The sequence below is a fragment of the Medicago sativa genome, chromosome 3 (assembly GCF_051527215.1).
Source record: "Medicago sativa cultivar Bolivia chromosome 3, Bolivia_mono, whole genome shotgun sequence".
Taxonomy (NCBI): Eukaryota; Viridiplantae; Streptophyta; class Magnoliopsida; order Fabales; family Fabaceae; genus Medicago; species Medicago sativa.
In genome coordinates, this window is record NC_140751.1 from 21,706,925 (window position 1) to 21,714,029 (window position 7,105).

Consider the following 7,105-nt stretch of genomic DNA (forward strand, 5'->3'; position numbering starts at 1 on the left):
TTAAAAATTTCAAATTGGACTAGCTAATGTTTGTTCAACTGTACAGGACCATAGTTAAAAATTTACATCATATAAAGGTTCTGAAGAACAAAAAGAGAGCTAAGGAATCAACAAAAAGGAAGCTTAAAGCATCTGAAGGGAAGTGCTCCTGAAGAATGATGATGACGTCATCAGAAGCTGAAAGTCATCAGAAGCTGAAGTTCATCAGAAGCGGATAGTTCAGAAGCGACGTCATCAGAAGCTAAAGCTCATCAGAAGCTGATTATCACCACAAGCTGAAGATTCAATGAGCAACACTTCAAAAGCTGTCTATTGGATTCGAAAACACTGCAGAAGACATGTGGAACTTTGCAACGGTCATTTCAAAGGTGTTTGAAGGCATTTGCTTGCAAAAGGATCAAAAGCGTTGACATTGTACTATGTACGAACTGTACAACCACCTTCTCCACTACTCTGTTTTGTGTCCACGCTACAAGACAAGAAAACAGCTCCAGAATACAGCTATGCCTGCAAAGATGTTCCTTCACAATGGGAATGGATTTCAAATTGGTACTTCATAGGACAACAACGAAATCAGGCAAAAGATCATTGGTGAAAGATTAAGCTTCAACAACGACTCTTTTGATGTGCTGGAAATTTCACAACGTCTCTTTCACACCTCTATATAAAGGAGTGAGGACTTAGAGTTTTGGCAATGCTGAACAAAAGACTCTCAACATTTTTACAAGTGCCAAACCTCTGCTGAAATTGTTCTGCATTCACTTAGAATTTATGTTTCTCAAAGTTCTTATCTAAGAAATTCTTAAGTCTTAGAGTCTGTATCTGATTGTGTTGTGAGCACCTCTCTTTGTATATCAAGTGTTCAATCTCAAACAATTTTCTGTGTAATTTTGTTTGTCTAGAAGTCTCTTGCAGTTATGCTTGAGCATAGAAGTCTCTTGATTGTGTTCTTGAGCATAGGAAGACTCTTGTGAAGTGTGCTTGAGCAAAGGAAGTCTCTTGCTGTGTGCTTGAGCAATTGTAATCAGATATTACATTTTAGTGAAATCTCCTTGGAAGTGCAAGGGGGAGTGGACTACTTCCGGATTGTGGAATGAACCAGTATAATTGCTTTGTGCCCTGTGCATCTGAAAATGAGAGGCCCAATCGTCTTTTCCTGCTTTTATTTTGGGTAAAGCCCGCACTTTTAGTTCAAACCCAGGTAGAACTCTCACTATAAATACTAGCCTTCCTCATTCAGAATTTCTCGTTTAGAACTGTGGCAGTTCAAGAGGAAGGCAACTTTGGAGCTTCAGGAGAGTTTCTATCTTCTCCTTGATTTTCTAGGGTATGTTTTTATCTTTAGTAATTTGTTTTTAGTTACTATGTGTAACTAAATTTTTTTAGGTTAGAGTTCTAAGATGAACCACTGTTTATTTTTTTTTTGGATATTTATTTAATATAATGTTGTTTATTTTATTTATTTTTTGTTCGCTTTTAAGTTCCTAATTTAGTGATTTATTTCAAAGGATGGTAACCCTAAATTAGGTACTTAGGTTGTGACATAACCTAACATTGTTATTACTATCTTGCTGCTTATATCTTGATATTTATAGCATTATACTAGTAACTATCTGTCTAGGAAGTAAGTAGTTCGTAACCAGCGAAAGATACTGAATGAGAGTTGACCATAGTAGTAAGTACTTAGGAGGTGACATTACTAAGACTGAGTAGTAACTCTGCTGAACCTAGGATGTAACTGGTTAGTAATTAGGGGAACAAGAGTATCCGGGGAATAAACCTTTATCGAACCATTCTCTTGAAACCCTTAGTAAGGTAGACAAGATAGGGCTACCCGTTTGTAGAACTACTAAGAGCGGAGAGAGAGAGACTGTGCTATGAGTGTCCTAAGATTCATAGATGGGTTGAACTAATGGAACCTTAGACTTCATTACGTTGGGAAAAACTGGGATGCCAATTGAAATTTATATTTCAATTACCTTTGAATTAGCAAGACCATGCACGTAAGGATCACCGTGCGATCAGCAGGTGCAATTAGCCATCAGAGGGATAAACCGATTAGGTTAGAAACGTCCCAACGACCTCAACACGTGTATAGTCTACCTAAGATAAATCAATGCGACATTACTGTTACTTAACATCCAACAATATAAACTTTGGGGGTTCGAGGAATATCATTCACAATCCAAAATAAGAAGATTGCATAATAAGAAGATTGCATAAACATAATCAATAGACTCAGAGATTAAATGCAGAAAACATCATCAATCAATATATATATATATATATATATATATATATATATATATATATATATATATATATATCATTCACATCATTAAATAATTACTTTTCACATCCGTAAACAATCAACTTTCACATCATTAAATAGAAGTGAATTTGAATAAGTGAGAGGAAGAGTTTTCATATATTATCTTCATATCCGAGCTGAGCATAGAAAATCACCTCAATTTATCACAAATATTCCTTGTGTTTAGGAGTCCACCCTATAAAATGTTTCCATATGCATCTAGAACACACATGTTGATAGACATGATTAGGTTAATTTTTCAATTGGTCCACGAATGTATATTTGTTGTTAAAATGTCTCTAGTGCTTGGCCTGACAAAACAAACATGTAAAATATAATCATATATTGAAGAAAACTTATCTATTATGTAACCATTTTTTTCGACCAATCTATTATGTAACCATGAAAAAGATAAATACGTAAAAAAAAAATGCAAAATGCAGATTGAAGAATGAAATGACAAATATTCATCAGGCTAGAGAAATAGTAAAAACAACTCATTAGGTTAGAGAAATAATAAAATTTGAAAACAACTCATTAATCCGCAACAATACAAACTAAATCGTCATATGATATTCATTTTTAGTCCAATTTCAATTAGTTTTATCCTGAAATTTTGACGTTTAAAAGAATTCATATTTAATTTATTACACGTTAAAAAAATTCTATTTTTTTATAAACGAGATTATTATAATGTTTTTAACAAATCTATTAAAAATTATTTAATAATATAAAAATTTAAGTATAATTAAACAAATTTCAATTTAATTGAGACAAACACATACTTTTAGTCCTTGTAAAATTAAATCATACATAAACTTGTAAATTTTTAAAAGATTTTTTACATAGTTATTTATATCATTATACAAAGTTCCTCTGAAAAAGAAAAAAAAAAGAGAGTGCAAAATTTGATTGTTAGGTTCAAATTTTCTTTAATTTAATCTTAAAATTTTGGCTTTAAAAAAACAATTAAAACCCTGCAACCACTATCAATCTTTTACTTTATTTGTTTTTCTAATAAATTCAGTTAATTATCAAGTTGAACGACAATCCATGTGGAGAGGATAACTTACTAGTTTATTACTTGAGTATGATTTGGTGCACTTGTCAATCAAACAACAAGTTTTGGGCGGCGTTGTCGGAGATTGGTGATATTTCCAAGGTAATCAATAGAGTTTATTTTTTGAATAATTAGGTTAGGTTAGGTAAGTTTTCTTTTCCGTTTTTTTATAGTTTTTTTATGTTTAAGTTTTGATCAAATTGGTTTAATTGGTTAGTTTTTGTTTCCGTTTCCTTCTATCCTCACTTTTAATTGCGTTAACGCATAGCTCGCGCTTCAATGTTCATCTTGTTTGGAACACAAACCCCGTGCTTAGCTCGGGTTTGTTGGTAGTTTACTGTTAAACTAGATTAGAGAAAAGTTTAAGAAAAACATGTATTTCTAATGCTTTCCATCCAGTGAATTATGTAGAATAATTTAACACGTTGAAAAGACTCGTGTTGGTTTATGGTGTCAGTCGGCAATCCTAAAAGCAGGCTGGGATGTTACATGAGGCAACACGACAGGAGCAGTACCCACAAACCACAACACGACAACTGTTGCGAATATATCGACCGATCTCCAAAAAAAGTGAATCCAAAATCACAACTCATGACTTGATAAAACTGAATCCTAAGTATATTGACTAAATATTATACTAAAACAATATAATTAACTTAATATATAACATGATTTTGTATTATTGTTAGCCTTTGAGTAAGAACTTTTTATGTTTACATTATGGTTGTGATGAGTCATAGATAGTATTATTTATTGCCTTATTTAGTTTAGTTTTAAATAAAGATTTGATTTAATTATATTGCATTTTATTTCCTTTTAGAATATTTTACTTTAAATTGTCTTTTATTTTATTTTAGGAACGAATATATGGTGGAAGGTGTCTTGGAGCAAAAGAAAGAGGACTGGAGCAAATACAGTGCGAAAATACGAAGATATGGAACAAAAATATGTTCCCACCAAGTCAGAAGCTTGGCACGGCCAGTGCCAACATGTGGCACGGCCGTGCCACCTCCCAGAGCCTCTTTTGCTGCTTTTTCTTCGGGCCCAAGTTACCCTGTTGCAGCTTTACTGTTTTACCCTTTTAGTTGCTTAGTTTCTAAGTCGATTGTAAAGCTATAAATAGAGTAGCTCTCCACCATAAACATTCATCCTTTACTTTGTTTATTTCAATTGCTATTTTAATAAAAGTCTTTATTTTCCCTTTTACTTTCTTTGCAATTTACTTTTATCGCATTCTCTCTTCTTCCCCCATGTCTACGATGAACATGAGTGAGTAGACTTCTTTGTCTTGGGATCGTTGGATAAGTCTAACGACGTAATCCGGATCAAGCCAAGTCTTAAACCTTAATTAATTGTTACCCTAATTCCTAATCTAAATTCACCGTTTTAACATGAATTAATTATTATCAAACTGTGGAAGCGAACGCGGAGGGTTTGATAATGGTTAATTCATCATCACAGATATCAATTCATAAAGCGAACGCGGAGCTTTGATATCCGATCAAGTGAATTTAGACAAGGTTTGCGAAACATGAGAATAGTCTAGCAAACCTTGGGACATATAAAGTTTCGATCTTCAAGGGTCCCAAAGGCAATCACCCATGAGAATAGGTGTGATTGTTGGAGGGATACACTCACTGACTTCGAGAGGAGCTGTGATATGCTAAAGAGAAACTTGTCCTTAGTAATTAGGATTAACGTTTAATTATAAGTTTAAGGCTTGCTTGTGAAAAGATTCGTTATTATGATGAACCAATGATCCCGAGGCTTTTTAATATTATTGTTATTTACTTTCAAAAAACTGCACTCTCCAACTTCTTAATTCTTTCTCCTCTAATCAATATCTAAAGGCTAATTAGATTGACCAACTCCCTAGCGGAACGATACTCTTACTTACTACTATTACTTCGATAGGCCGTGCACTTGCGGTTTGGCTCTATCAAGTTTTTGGCGCCGTTGCCGGGGAGTTAACTAATTTAATTAGCTTTTTCTTAGTGATTAGAATTCTCTCTTCTTCTTTCTCTTTTTCTTTTTATTTTTAACTTTTTATTTTTCTGTTATCGTTAACTTCTTGGGTTCTCAACCTTGTATGCGAAGAACTAGAAATCAAGCGGTATTCATACCCGAGATCGAAAGGTTCTTACATAGAAGGAGGAGAGCAGCACAAAATAACACCGCCATGGCCAATCGCACTCTCAAAGAGTATGCAACGCCGTCTACGGCTGAGCCACAAGCTGTTATTGTGTACCCAACGGTTGAGGATGACAACTTTGAAATCAAGCCTGCCCTACTTAATTTGGTGCAGCAAAACCAATTCTCGGGATCCCCCACAGAGGATCCCAATCTTCACATCTCTGTTTTCCTACGAATTAGTGGAACCATGAAGGAGAACCAAGAAGCCGTAAGACTTCATCTCTTTCCCTTTTCCTTAAGGGATAGAGCTAGCGCTTGGTTCCATTCCCTCGAAGTCGGTTCCATTACTTCATGGGATCAGATGAGGCAAGCATTCCTTGCCCGTTTCTTTCCACCATCTAAAACCGCTAAACTTAGAGACCAAATCACGCGGTTCAATCAAAAAGATGGGGAATCTCTCTATGAGGCGTGGGAGCGTTTCAAAGAAATGCTAAGACTTTGTCCCCACCATGGCCTAGAGAAGTGGCTTATAGTCCACACTTTTTATAATGGCTTGTCTTATACCACTAAGATGTCTGTTGATGCAGCTGCAGGTGGAGCACTTATGAACAAGAACTACACGGAGGCGTATGCCCTAATTGAAGACATGGCTCAGAATCATTACAAATGGACCGACGAGAGAGCCATCTCTAGTTCTTCACCCTCCAAAAAGGAGGCAGGTATACACGAAGTCTCTAACTATGACCACCTTGCTTCTAAAATTGATACACTAACTGAAAAACTTGAAAAATTCAATGTTAGTGTTATCAATTCTGCTTCTACTCCTTCTTGTGAAATATGTGGTATAACTGGTCATGCTGGTGTTGATTGCCAACTAGGTAGTGCTACTAATGGTGTTGAGCAAATGAATTATGCTCAATACAACCAAGGGATGCGACAAAATCAAAATTTTTATAAAAACCAAAATCCCTATGGACAAGTAGCACCACCCGGTTATGCAAACAACCAAAGATTCACTCAAAAATCCAATTTGGAAATTTTGTTGGAAAATTCTATTGCCAACCAAAACAAACAACTTCAAGAACTCAAAAACCAAACTGGATTTCTGAATGATTCTCTTTCCAAGCTCAATACCAAGGTTGATTCTATTGCTACTCACTCTAAAATGCTTGAAACTCAAATCGCTCAAATAGCCCAACAAGTGGCTACATCTTCCCAAACACCGGGAGCCTTTCCTGGTCAAACCGAAGCCAACCCCAAAGCCCAAGTTAATGTCATATCTTTTAGGGGTAGTAAGTTAGGCGAAACTTTTGCTAAGGTTAAAAACATTGGGAAAGAGAATGTCAAGCCCTTAGGTGATAAAGTTGTGATAGAAGAAGCTAAACCACTTGAAGAAAACAAAACTCCATCCCCCTTAAATCCCGAAAAGCTTAAATTAGAGGGTAAGTTTGAAAAATTTGTTAACATACTTAGGAAGATTTGCATTAAACTTCCCTTACCTGAAGCTTTGTCTAGGATGCCTCTATATGCCAAGTTTTTAAAGGAAATTTTTTCAAAGAAAAAGGCTATAGAGCATAATGAGACAATAGCCTTAGCTAAGG

At 35.1% G+C, this 7,105-nt stretch overlaps 1 non-coding gene across 1 annotated transcript; it reads right to left on the reverse strand.

The window, feature by feature from the left end:
• Positions 1-5,913: 5,913 nt before the first annotated feature.
• On the reverse strand, positions 5,914-6,020 carry LOC146936364 (small nucleolar RNA R71). The gene has a single exon (XR_015033620.1). It is a non-coding gene; the product is annotated as a small nucleolar RNA R71 (small nucleolar RNA).
• Positions 6,021-7,105: the final 1,085 nt, after the last annotated feature.